This window comes from Heteronotia binoei, chromosome 6, assembly GCF_032191835.1.
Source record: "Heteronotia binoei isolate CCM8104 ecotype False Entrance Well chromosome 6, APGP_CSIRO_Hbin_v1, whole genome shotgun sequence".
Classification (NCBI taxonomy): Eukaryota; Metazoa; Chordata; class Lepidosauria; order Squamata; family Gekkonidae; genus Heteronotia; species Heteronotia binoei.
Genome location: NC_083228.1, coordinates 147652805 through 147665958, shown reverse-complemented (window position 1 = coordinate 147665958; position 13154 = coordinate 147652805). Strand labels below are relative to the sequence as shown.

Below are 13154 nucleotides of genomic sequence, written 5' to 3'. Positions count from 1 at the left end.
TCCAGTCCAACACTCTGTGTCACACAGTGGCCAAAACCCAGGGGGCATCTTGAAGTCCACCAGTGGGGCCAGAACTCCAGAAGTCCTCCCACTCTTGCCTCCCAAACATCAAGAATACAGAGCATCTCTGCCACAGACAGAAGAACACAAGAGAAGCCGTGCTGGATCAGGCCAATGGCCCATCCAGCCCAAAACACTGTGTCACACAGTGGCCAAAATCCAGGGGACATCAGGAAGTCCACTAGCAGGACTAGAACTCCAAAAGCCCTCCCACTCTTGCCTCCCAAACACCAAGAATACACAGCATCTCTGCCACAGGCAGAAAAACAAAAGAGAAGCCATGTTGGATCAGGCCAGTGGCCCATCCAGCCCAACTCTCTGTGTCACTCAGTGGCTAAAAAACCCAGGTGCCATCAGGAGGTCCACCAGCAGGACCAGAACTCCAGAAGCCTTCCCACTCTTTCCCCACTCTAAGCACCAGGAATACAGAACATCACTACCCCAGACAGAGTGGTCCCTCTAGACTTGGGGTTCATAGCCACTGGTGGTCCTCTGCTCTACAGGTTCATTTGACCCCCTCTTGAAGCTGTCTGTGCTTGTAAAATATGTCCCACGGGTAGGATCCAACAAAACTACAAGCAAAGCCCTACTTGCAGAACACCACCATCTTTGGCAACCTCTGCACCGCTTGAAAAGCTGCCTGTACGGTTTGTAAAATAGTAAAAAGTTCAGTAGCACCTTTAAAGTTAAACAAATTTTAGTGTAGCCTAAGCCTTCGAGAAACACAGCTCTCCTCATCAGGGGCTTGGGTGTCCCCAAGGAACAGTATAGGACACAGTCCATAGATCAGAGCCACAGTCAGCTTAGACAATATAGAGCTAGACAGTGTGTGTGTGTCCCTCTCTCTGGGTATGTGTGTAAAAGAAGCCATGTTGGATCAGGCCAATGGCCCATCCAGTCCAACACTCTGTGTCACATAAGAACATAACAGAAGCCATGTTGGATCAGGCCAGGGGCCCTTCCAGTCCAACACTGTGTGTCACATAAGAACATAAGAGAAGCCCTGTTGGATCAGGCCAATGGCCCATCCAGTCCAACACTCTGTGTCACATAAGAACATAAGAGAAGCCATGTTGGATCAGGCCAATGGCCCCTCCAGTCCAACACTCTGTGTCACATAAGAACATAAGAGAAGCCCTATTGGATCAGGCCAATGGCCCATCTAGTCCAACACTCTGTGTCACAGTGGCCAAAACTCAGGGGCCGGTGTGTCCTCCGAAACACCCCCTCATTCACAGCCTTGGTTGAGGATCCCTGCGGCTTTCTTGAGGGAGACTGCCCTCCTCTTGCGGTTTTCTGTGGAGGTAGGGTTTTCCTCCACAGAAAACCACAAAGCTGCTTTGACGGCCAGCCTCTCTCTGACCTGCTTGCCTCCGCTTCTGGCCAAATGCCAGGTGAGATGTTCTTCATATAACACGGGGGGACAGGAGAGGGGGCGGTTTAAGTTCAGGGCCTTTCCAGGCAAGGACTGCTCTGCGCCTTGGAGCTTCACAGCATGAGAGGTTTTTTTTTTTTCCTTCCTGTTCGTTTTCGGCAAAGGCACTCTTGACAGATGCCTTCTTGGGAGTGGGCAGCCCTGCTTCAAACCCAGCCCATCTCTATCAACAAACACCAGAGCGTGAATGGGTACAGGAAGAATTCCCACTCTTCCTCCTCCTCCCGTCGAGCATCAGCTGCAGTGCTGTGGGAGGAGGAGAAGGAAGGGGACAAAGAGAGGGGGCTAAGAGTCAAAGAGTTAGCTGCACAAGAGGGAGGGAGGGAGGAACATAGAATCATTGAGTTGGAAGGGACCTCCAGGGTCATCTAGTCCAACCGCCTGCACAATGCAGGAAACTCACAAATACCTTCACGTGATCTGGACACTATACTTCTGTTGATACAGCCCAAAATTGCATTAGCCACCGCCTCACACTGTTGACTCAGCATACGGTCCACTAAGACCCCTAAATCCTTTTCGCACATGCTACTGCTAAGACAAGTCTCCCCCATCCTATAACCATGCATTGGATTTTTCCTACCTAAAATGCAGAACTTTTCATTTCTCCCTGTTAAAATTCATTTTATTGGTTTTAGCCCAGTTTTCCAGCTTGTCAAGGTCAACCTGTATTCTGTTTCTGTCTTCTACGGCAGAGGTGGCCAGCGGTAGCTCTCCAGGTGTTTTTTGCCTACAACTCCCATCAGCACCAGGCATTGGCCATGCTGGCTGGGGCTGATGGAAGTTGTAGGCAAAAAACATCTGAAGAGCTACCGTTGGCCACCCCTGTTCCACTGTATTTGCAACCCCTCCCAATTCAGTTTCATCGGCAAATTTAATAAGCATTCCCTCTATTCCTTCATCCAAATCATTGATAAAGATGTTGAACAAAACAGGTCCCAGGACAGATCCTTGAGGCACTCCACTTGTCACTCCTTTCCAAGAGGATGAGGAACCCTTCACAAGCACTCTTTGGGCACCACCTGTCAACCAGTTACAGATCCACTCTGAGTGGAGGACGGGATATAAATCCAGTGTCTTCCTCTTCTTCTTCTTCTTCTTCTTCTTCCTCCCCTATGGAAACCTCAAGTGGCTTATACCCTTCTCCTCCCCTCCATTTTATCCTTGTAACCAAGGTCTTTTTTTTTTAGCAGGAACTCCTCTACATATTAGGCCACACCCTCCTGATGTAGCCAATCCTCCAGGAGCTGACAGAGCTCTTAGTACAGGGCTGGCTGTAAGCTCCAGGAGGATGGGCTACATCAGGGGGGTGTGGCCTAACAGGCAAAGGAGTTCCTTCTATTTAAAAAAAGCCCAGCTTGTAAAGAGCCCTGTGAGGTGGATCAGGCTGAAAGAGCGTGATCGGCGCAAGCAGCAGCTTCCAGAGCTGAGAGGGGATTCCAATCTGGATCTCTCCCAGGTCCTGGTCTTCCACTCTTACCACTATATCCCACTTCCTTTCACCCCATAGCGCTGTGGCAATAGATAAAAGCCAACAGCACCAGAGGGCTTCTCGTGGGTGGCTCTTTCCCAAGGACCCAACACCCCCCTTCAGGAGGAGGAAGAAGAGGAAGAAAACTGCAGATTTATACCCCACCCTTCTCTCTGAATCAGAGATTCAGAGCAGCTTACAATCTCCTATATCTTCTCCCCCCATAACAGACACCATGTGAGGTGGGTGGGGCTGAGAGGGCTCTCACAGCTGGTAGGATGGAGCAGAGAGATCTATCAGTGGCTATTAGCCACAGCATATTGTTGAAACTCTCTGTATGGGGAAGTGATGCTCTGTATTCTTGGTGCTTGTGGGGAGGCACAGTGGAAGGGCTTCTAGGGTCCTGGCCCCACTGATGGACCTCCTGATGGCGCCTGGGTTTTTTGGCTACTGTGGGACACAGAGTGTTGGACTGGATAGGTCACTGAACTGATCCAACAGGGCTTCCTTTATGTTCTTACTTGGGGTGGGGGCGGGGGGGTGCCCCACACAATGAGCCCCTGCCACACAGTTAAATCATTTGGGCACTTTGAGGTCAAACAGTGTCCCAGATATTTGGCACATCCTTTTGGTCCCTTAAACTGGTTTATCTTGATGTTATTTTTCATTTGCTGCCAATTTTGCTTCCGAGTGACCTGATGAGACCAGAAGTTATTTCTCCGGCACGGCCGAGCAGAAGCTAGCGACGTGAAAAAGCACCCTTGGCAACAAGAGCCTGGCAACCAGCCCGAGGCCTCGATGCAGGTCTCTTTTAAAAACAGCTTTGTGCACCTCGGACTGATGAACCACCCACATAGCCCAAACTGTTTGCAAACAGCAGACGCCGACACAATGAAGCTTCACCTTCTATCTATCAATATTAGCCTCAATCTCTAGGCTGGCCACTGCCCTGGAAACTAAAGCACAATCCCAAATGGGCTTATTCAAAAGTCACCTCTCAGATTCACTGTTTTCTTTCTCACACTCAATGAAGAGTTCTGTAGATAGATGGCTTTAAAGGGGGATTAGACAGACTCATGGAGGACAGACCTATCAGCGGGTCACCAGCCATGGCGAGTAAAGGGAACATCCACATTCAATGGAGGGATGGTGGCTCAGTGGTAGAGCATCTGCTTGGTAAGCAGAAGGTCCCAGGTTCAATCCCTGGCATCTCCAAAAAAGGGTCCAGGCAAATAGGTGTGAAAAACCTCAGCTTGAGACCCTGGAGAGCCACTGCCAGTCTGAGCAGACAATACTGACTTTGATGGACCAAGGGTCCGATTCAGTATAAGGCAGCTTCATATGTCCATATGTCCATATGACTGTGCTATGGAGCAGATGGTCTCAGAACCTACCAGGGGTGGAGCGATCCTGGATTTGGTCCTAAGTAATGCCCAAGACTTGGTGAGAGATGTAAAAGTGATTGCGCCGCTTGGGAGCAGTGACCATAATGTTATTGATTTCACCGTTTGTATAAATAGGGAGTTGTCCAAAAAGACCACCACAACCACGTTTAACTTTAAAAGGGGTAAATACACTGAGATGAGGAGGCATGTGAGGAGAAAACTGAAAGGAAAGGTAAATACGGTCAAAACCCTTGGGGAAGCTTGGAGACTATTTAAAACTATAATCCTAGAAGCTCAGATAAAATACATACCACAAGTTAGGAAAGGCACAAACAGGCATAAGAAAAGGCCTGCATGGTTAACAAACAAAGTAATGGAAGCTGTAAAAGTTAAGAAGGACTCCTTTAAGCGGTGGAAAACGAGTCCAAGTGAGATTAGTAAAAAGGGACACGGGCTGTGGCAAATCAAATGCAAGACTGTGATCAGGCAGGCAAAAAGGGACTATGAGGAGCATATTGCAAAAAACATAAAGACCAACAATAAAAATTTCTTCAAATATATTAGAAGTAGGAAACCAGCCAGGGAGGCAGTGGGGCCCTTGGATGACCATGGGGTAAAAGGATTACTGAAGAAGGATAGGGAAATGGCTGAGAAGCTGAATGAATTTTTTGCCTCCGTCTTCACTGTGGAAGATGAGAAGTTTTTGCCCGCCCCAGCACCACTAATTTTGGATGGGGTGTTGAAAGACCTGAATCAGATTGAGGTGACAAAAGAGGAGGTCCTACAACTGATAGACAAATTAAAAACTAATAAGTCACCGGGTCCGGATGGCATACATCCGAGAGTTCTGAAAGAACTCAAAGTTGAACTTGTGGATCTTCTAACAAAAATCTGTAATCTTTCATTGAAATCTGCATCCGTTCCTGAGGACTGGAAGGTAGCAAATGTCACCCCATCTTTAAAAGGGGTTCCAGAGGAGATCCGGGAAATTACAGGCCAGTCAGTCTGACTTCAATACTGGGAAAGTTGGTAGGAACCATTATCAAGGACAGAATGAGTAGGCACATTGACGAACACGGGTTATTGAGGAAGACTCAGCATGGGTTCTGTAAGGGAAGATCTTGCCTCACTAACCTGTTACATGTCTTTGAGGGGGTGAACAAACATGTGGACAAAGGAGACCCGATAGATGTTGTTTACCTTGACTTCCAGAAAGCTTTTGATAGTTCCTCATCAAAGGCTCCTTAGAAAGCTTGAGAGTCATGGAATAAAAGGACAGGTCCTCTTGTGGATCAAAAACTGGCTGAGTAATAGGAAGCAGAGAGTGAGTATAAATGGGCAGTCTTCGCAGTGGAGGACGGTAAGCAGTGGGGTGCCGCAGGGCTCGGTACTGGGTCCCATGCTCTTTAACTTGTTCATAAATGATTTAGAGTTGGGAGTGAGCAGTGAAGTGGCCAAGTTTGCGGATGACACTAAATTGTTCAGGGTGGTGAGAACCAGAGAGGATTGTGAGGAACTCCAAAGGGATCTGTTGAGGCTGGGTGAGTGGGTGTCAACGTGGCAGATGCGGTTCAATGTGGCCAAGTGCAAAGTAATGCACATTGGGGCCAAGAATCCCAGCTACAAATACAAGTTGATGGGGTGTGAACTGGCAGAGACTGACCAAGAGAGAGATCTTGGGGTCGTGGTAGATAACTCACTGAAAATGTCAAGACAGTGTGCATTTGCAATAAAAAAGGCCAATGCCATGCTGGGAATTATTAGGAAGGGAACTGAAAACAAATCAGCCAGTATCATAATGCCCCTGTATAAATCGATGGTGCGGTCTCATTTGGAGTACTGTGTGCAGTTCTGGTCGCCGCACCTCAAAAAGGATATTATAGCATTGGAGAAAGTCCAGAGAAGGGCAACTAGAATGATTAAAGGGCTGGAGCACTTTCCCTATGACGAAAGGTTGAAACGCTTGGGACTCTTTAGCTTGGAGAAACGTCGACTGCGGGGTGACATGATAGAGGTTTACAAGAAGGAAGCAGATGACAGCCAGTTGCTGCGGAGCCTGATAGGAGCCCTACGAGGGCCTGATTTGGCCCCCAGGCCGCATGTTTGACATCCCTGATGTAGACCAGTCGAAAAGAGAATGGTTAAACAAAATAAATGAAATGCTTAAATCACTGAAGTTGTCTTTATTACAAAAATGCCAAGATGCTCAAAGGGCAGCCAGATTGTGGAACGAGGTGATTCAAAGAGCCACAGAAAGATGTAAGAAACAGCATGAACAGGAAGCTGAAGGGTATAAATAGTCAGTAAAAATAGTATCTGACAGCTAGTTGGAATATTCTGTGGTCCTCTATGTTTTGGTGTGTTCTGTACTGTGACTTATTATTGCCACTTGCTAATGGAAAAACTATTGTTTATTAGTGGTACCAAAACAATCCAAAAAAAAAAAAGTATACTTTTGTAAACTACTTTGGGTTCCCAATGGGAAGAAAAGTGCTTAATAAGTCAAATGAGTCCTCCGTGCACTATAATGGCCTGTCATTGGTCCCCCCCCTCCCAAATTTCTAGATGATCATGATGATGATATTGGATTTATACCCCACCCTCCACTCTGCATCTCAGAGCAGCTCACGATCGCCTGTGAGGTGGGTGGGGCTGAGAGAGCTCTGACAGAAGCTGCCCTTTCAAGGACAACTCCTGCAAGAGTTATGGCTGGCCCGAGGCCATTCCAGCAGCTGCAAGTGGAGGAGTCGGGAATCGAACCCGATTCTCCCAGATAAGAGTCCGCACACTTAACCACTACACCAAACTGGTACTTAACCGCTACATGCACTTAACCACTACACCAAACCGTCTCTATACCAAGGCTTTTTTTGAGCAAAAACACACAGGAACGCAGTTCTGGCTGGATGGGAATAGGGGGTGTGGCCTAATATGCAAATGAGTTCCTGCTGGGCTTTTTCTGCAAAAGAAGCCCCGCGCAAAACAGTGATGATGCCAGGGGTGTGGCCTGATATGCAAATGAGTTCCTGCTGAGCTTTTTCTACAAAAGCAGCCCTGTGTGAAACAATGATGATGCCAGGGGCGTGGCCTAATATGCAAATGAGTTCCTGCCGAGCTTTTTCTACAAAAGAAGCCCTGCTCTCTACCACCATAGGCAGTAGCAGAGAAGTTAGGAGTGCCATACAGGGTTGAGGGGCCGCATTGGGTTCAGCACATCACAAACTCTGCTGAGTTGTGTCAGCAGGGAAATTGCGGCTCTCAACCAAACAAGCCCTCCTCTGCAGTGCCTATATCAGCAGGACACCTACCCCCCCCCCCCCAGCCAGTTTCCTGCCCTCCTCTGCAAACTCACACTCTTCGCACCCTGCACTGCAAAATTTGTTGTTGTTCAGCGGCACAGTTGATTCCGACTCTTTGCGACCCCATGGAGAAAGTCACACCAGGTCCTCCTGTCTTCCACCATCCTTCGAAGTCTGCTCAAATTCGTGTTTGTTACATCAGTAACGCTGTCCAGACATCTCCTCTTTTGCCGTCCTCTTCTTCTTTGGCCTTCTGTCTTTCCCAGCATCAGGGTCTTCTCCGGTGAGGGCTCCCTTCTCATTTGGTGGCCAAAGTCTTTCAGCTTCAGCTTCAGCATCTGACATTCCAGTGAACAGTCTGGGTTGATTTCCCTTAGGACTGACTGATTGGATCTTCTTGCAGTCCAAGGGACTCTCAAGAGTCTTCTCCAGTGAGGGCTCCCTTCTCATTGGGTGGCCAAAGTCTTTGAGCTTCAGCTTCAGCATCTGACCTTCCAGGGAACAGTATGGGTTGATTTCCCTGAGGACTGACTGACTGGATCTTCTTGCAGTCCAAGGGACACTCAAGATTCTTCTCCAGCACCACAGCTTGAAAGCATCTATTCTTCTGTGCTTGACCTTCCTTACGGTCCAGCTCTCACAGCCATACATTACTACTGGGAACACCATCGCTTTGACTATACGGACTCTTGTTGGCAGGCTGATGTCTCTACTTTCTATTATACTGCCCAGGTTCGCCATAGCTGTCCTCCCAAGGAGCAAATGTCTTATAATTTCATGGCAAAATAGGCCAAGTCAAAAGGATTTCCCTTTTGACTTGCTCAATGCAGTGAAAATGAAGGAACTGTGTGTCGGGGGAGGGACAAAAAATAGCATCAAACTTGATGTGGGGGGTGCAAACAGCTGCAAACCCCCCCCCTCAAAAAAAACACTCAAGCGTCTAATGGATGTTGAGAAAAGGCTCTTCAGCCCTTCAGGAAACATTTTCTGCTTTTAGTGTCTGGAGCAGCAAAAGGGGGAAAAAAACACTGGACAAGAGAGAAAATTACTTCGCACGAGCCATCTGGCCTCCATTCATCGGGACGCTCCAAGTGCCTGCCACGCAGTCAGATGGCTCTTCCGGGGGTCATTGGAGGCTCTGAACAGGGCAGCTGTCTTCCTGGGGTTTTATCAGGACCTCTGCAGACACATGGGTCACACGCCTCTTGGCACCGGGGCCAGCCGGTGGAGCAAAACTCTTAACAGCCGCCAATTTTGTGCATTCCAGAGAGAGCTGAAGAGAAATGGGGCAGCCGTCAAAGGCTCTGGAGCCGCGATCCCCAACCTAGGGCCTCCTGAGCATTCATAGAATCCTAGAGTTGGAAGGGACCTCCAGGGCCATCTAGTCCAACCCCCTGCACAATGCAGGAAACTCACAAACACCTCCCCCTAAATTCACAGGATCTTCCTTGTTGTCAGATGGTCATCTATCCTCTGTTTAAAAACCTCCAAGGAAGGAGAGCCCACCACCTCCCAAGGAAGCCTGTTCCACTGAGGAATCGCTCTAATGGTCTCATTTTTTATCAACCTCAGAAGGATGGAAGGCTGAGTCAAGCCTGAGCCGGCGACCTGAACCAGCTTCTGCTGGGATCGAGCTCAGGTTTGTGAGCAGAGAGCTCGGACTGCAGTGCTGCAGCTTGACCCTCTCCCAATGCCCTGTTCACACTCTGTTGTTTCCCACATCTTTCACATTCCTTCTCCTCCTTTCTCTCTCGAGTCTCAACATCTCCCGCCCGCCACACAGAAGAGCGTTGCTGGATCAGACCAAGGGCCCATCAAATCCAACGCTGGGTTCGCTCAGCACCGCATCAGGTGCCTCTAGGAACCTCACCAGCAGGATGAGTGCAACAACTCTGAGGTGCCGAACTCATGAGACCTTGTTGGGTCAAGCCATGTCGGGTTGGGTCGAGCCGTGTGCCTACCTATCTAAGATTAGGTAGCAGGGATATAAACGTTATAAAAGACACAGACCAGGGGTGGCCAAACTTGCTTAACGTAAGAGCCACACAGAATAAACGTCAGATGTTTGACAGCCACGAGATATGAAGAGAGAGCCAGTTTGGTGTAGTGGTTAAGTGTGTGGACTCTTATCTGGGAGAAATGGGTTTGATTCCCCACTCCTCCACTTGCACCTGCTGGGATGGCCTTGGGTTAGCCGTAGCTCTGGCAGAGGTTGTCCTTGAAAGGGCAGCTGCTGTGAGAGCCCTCTCCAGCCCCACCCACCTCACAGGGTGTCTGTTATGGGGGAGGAAGGTAAAGGAGATTGTGAGCCGCTCTGAGACTCTTCGGAGTGGAGGGCGGGATATAAATCCAATATCTTCATCTTCTTCTTCTGAATGTCAGGTGCTTGAGAGACACAAGACAGGAAGGAAGGCAAGGCAGCAAGAAAGCAAATACGTAGAGGAGGGAGGGAGAGGTGGAAAGCAAGAAACTTTAACTTTAAATGCATTCTCCAAGCTGGCCGACAGGGCGGTGGGGGCTTCAAGAGCCACACAATATGTGTGGAAGAGCCAAATGTGGCTCCCGAGCCACAGTTTGGCCACCCCTGATATAGACAAACACAATTGAAGGGGTTTTTTTAAAAAAAAATGCTTAAAACTATAGCACTCGTTGGTCTTAAAGGTGCTTTCTTTGTATCTCTCCCATGGGATCCAGGGAACTGGGCAAAGGAAGCTCTGGCTCTTTCCTTCCTTCCTTCCCTCCTTCCCCAGGGGACTAGAAAAGGGAGGAGCCTCAGCCAATAGAAGGAAGAGAGGCTTGGCTCAGTAGCTCTGCTGTGTACATATGAACATACGAAGCTGCCTTATACTGGGTCTATCAAAGTCAGTCTTGTCTACTCAGACTGGCAGAGGTTCTCCAGGGTCTCAAGCTGAGGCTTTTCACGCCTCTTTTTCTGGACCCTTTTTAGTTGGAGATGCCAGGGATTGAACCTGGAACCTTCTGCTTAGCAGGCAGGTGCTCTACCACTGAGCCACCATCCCTACTCTTAAGAGAGCCAGTTTGGTGTAGTGGTTAAGTGTGCGGACTCTTATCTGGGAGAACCGGGTTTGATTCCCCACTCCTCCACTTGCACCTGCTAGCATGGCCTTGGTTCAGCCAGAACTCCGGCAGAGGTTGTCCTTGAAAGGGCCGTTGCTGTGAGAGCCCTCTCCAGCCCCACCCACCTCACAGGGTTTCTGTTGTGGGGAAAGAAGACATAGGAGATTGTAAGCCGCTCTGAGTCTCTGATTCAGAGAGATGGGCAGGGTATAAATCTGCAATTCTTCTTCTTCTCAAAAACAAGCATCCCTGGAGCCTGCAGGCCTCACTAGGCCTAGGAACATGACAAGTCCATACGCCAAGTGTATCACTTATCTCAGGCCACTGCCAAACAGTGCCTTCAGTGAGGGTGTGCAGAAATGAGCCACCTATGATAACTCAAGGGGAATGATCCCGCTAAGCCACAGAGTCTTGTGAGCAAAAATCCTACTTGGGGAGCGACTGGCATTAAAGTTGTGAGCTCCTCCATCCATGAGTGTGCTCTGGGGTCCTCCTTCCTGAGCTATGACAAAAATGTGTGAGCTGGAGGCTAAAAATCTGTGAGCTAGCTCACACTAACTCAGCTTAGAGGGAACACTGGTCACGGGGCACTTTCACTGCAGGCAACTAGATGAACCGTCAAAACTATGTCATCTTTACAAAATTTTTCTGTCACACACTTATGGCTCGTCGATTTTTACGCATGCATGTGGGCAGTCCCATTTCTGTTCTTGAGATGGCTTTGTTGCATTTCAATTGGCTATGTTCTTTCTACGATGTGCTTTTAGCCACTTTAGGCTCTGAGGCTGGAATGTAAAGGCTTTGAAATAACCGAGCACCGTTTCCCGAGACTAAGCTAAATGCCAAAGCCTCTTCACCACCAACAACCCCACCACCACCACCACCACCTGTTCTTTAGGAACAAAGGCGGAATGGTGGCCATGGCTAGCCCAATTTCATCAGATCTCAGAAGCTAAACAGGATCAGCCCTGGTTAGTACTTGGCTGGGAGATCACCCGGGGAGTCCAGGGTTGCAGCGAAGAGACCAGCAACGGCAAACTACTACAGATGGATCTCAGAAACTAACCATGGTTGACCCTGGTTAGTACCTGGTTAGAAACGTCGACTGCGGGGTGACATGATCGAGGTTTACAAGATTATGCATGGGATGGAGAAGGTAGAGAAAGAGGTCCTTTTCTCCCTTTCTCACAATACGAGAACGCGTGGACATTCAATGAAATTGCTGAGTGTCTTGTTCTCAGGGTGCAGCCAGGCCAAAGCCAGTCCAGGGTCAAAGCCCGGGAAGTCAAGCAGGAGCCAAGTCACCACTGCAGAATCACAAACTAGAATTAGAAGTCAATGTCCAAAAGCCAAAAGGTCAGGGTGCCAAGGAAATCAAGCAGGTCAGGATCAGGAAGGAGGGTGGATGCAAGCCAGAGAATAGACTTGTTGCTTCCACGAGGTTACCAGGTCCTGGGTGGGAGCTATATGCGAGTCTCAATCGGCCTGCTCCCTGGGTGGCAGTGACTCTGCTAGAACTCAGGGCTGAGAGACCTGAAGCATCGGCGTGCCTCATGTCTTCGCTCTGAAAGTTCTTTCCGGAGCCTGCTTCGAACTCTTGAGGTGGGAGGAGGAGAGCCTGGAGGAGATTGATCGTCAACAGCTGACACTGGTGCCTGGAGAGTGATTAATGGGCCAGCTGCTGTTTGTTCAGCTGAGGAACTGGCTGGCAACTCTTCCAGGTCTGTTAACCCTTCCAGCTCCTCCTCCTCAGGGCTCATGACACTGAGCAGTTGGGTTAGAACGGGTAAAAGGAAGTCTTTCTTCACCAAAAGGGTGATTAACACATGGAATTCACTGCCATAGGAGGTGGTGGCAGCTGCAAGCATATACAGCTTCAAGAGGTGATGGGATAAACATCTGGAGCAGAGGTCCATCAGTGGCTATTAGCCACAGCTTATCGTTGGAACTCTGTCTGGGGCAGTGATGCTCTGTATTCTTGGTGCTTGGAGGGGGGCAACAGTGGGAGGGCTTTTAGTGTCCTGGCCCCACTGATGGACCTCCTGATGGCACTTGGGTTTTTTGGCCACTGTGTGACACAGAGTGTTGGACGGGATGGGCCACTGGCCTGATACAACATGGCTTCTCTTACGTTCTTATGTTGCCCCATTCACACAACCTTCTGTCTAAAATCCCAGATGTGTAAGACACAGGAGAACCCTGAATACAAACAATACTAGAAGCACAGCAGTATACTCAATGCACAGCAGCCAAGAAGGTCTGAGCGCCTGCTGCAGCTGCAACGCCACTGAGGATGTTCTCCACAGCTGAGAACGAAACGTCTGGAAGGAAAACTTACTCCAGTAGAACACGGCACTTGAGCCCGAAAGATTCTACAAACCCTAATGATGTTACCAGCCGTGAAAACCTGAAATCTATGATAATAC

The 13154-nt window shown here is 49.0% G+C and overlaps 1 non-coding gene across 1 annotated transcript; it reads right to left on the bottom strand.

Annotated features, from left to right (window-relative positions):
- Positions 1–10598: 10598 nt before the first annotated feature.
- Positions 10599–10671, bottom strand: TRNAS-GCU (transfer RNA serine (anticodon GCU)). The gene has a single exon. It is a non-coding gene; the product is annotated as a tRNA-Ser (tRNA).
- Positions 10672–13154: the final 2483 nt, after the last annotated feature.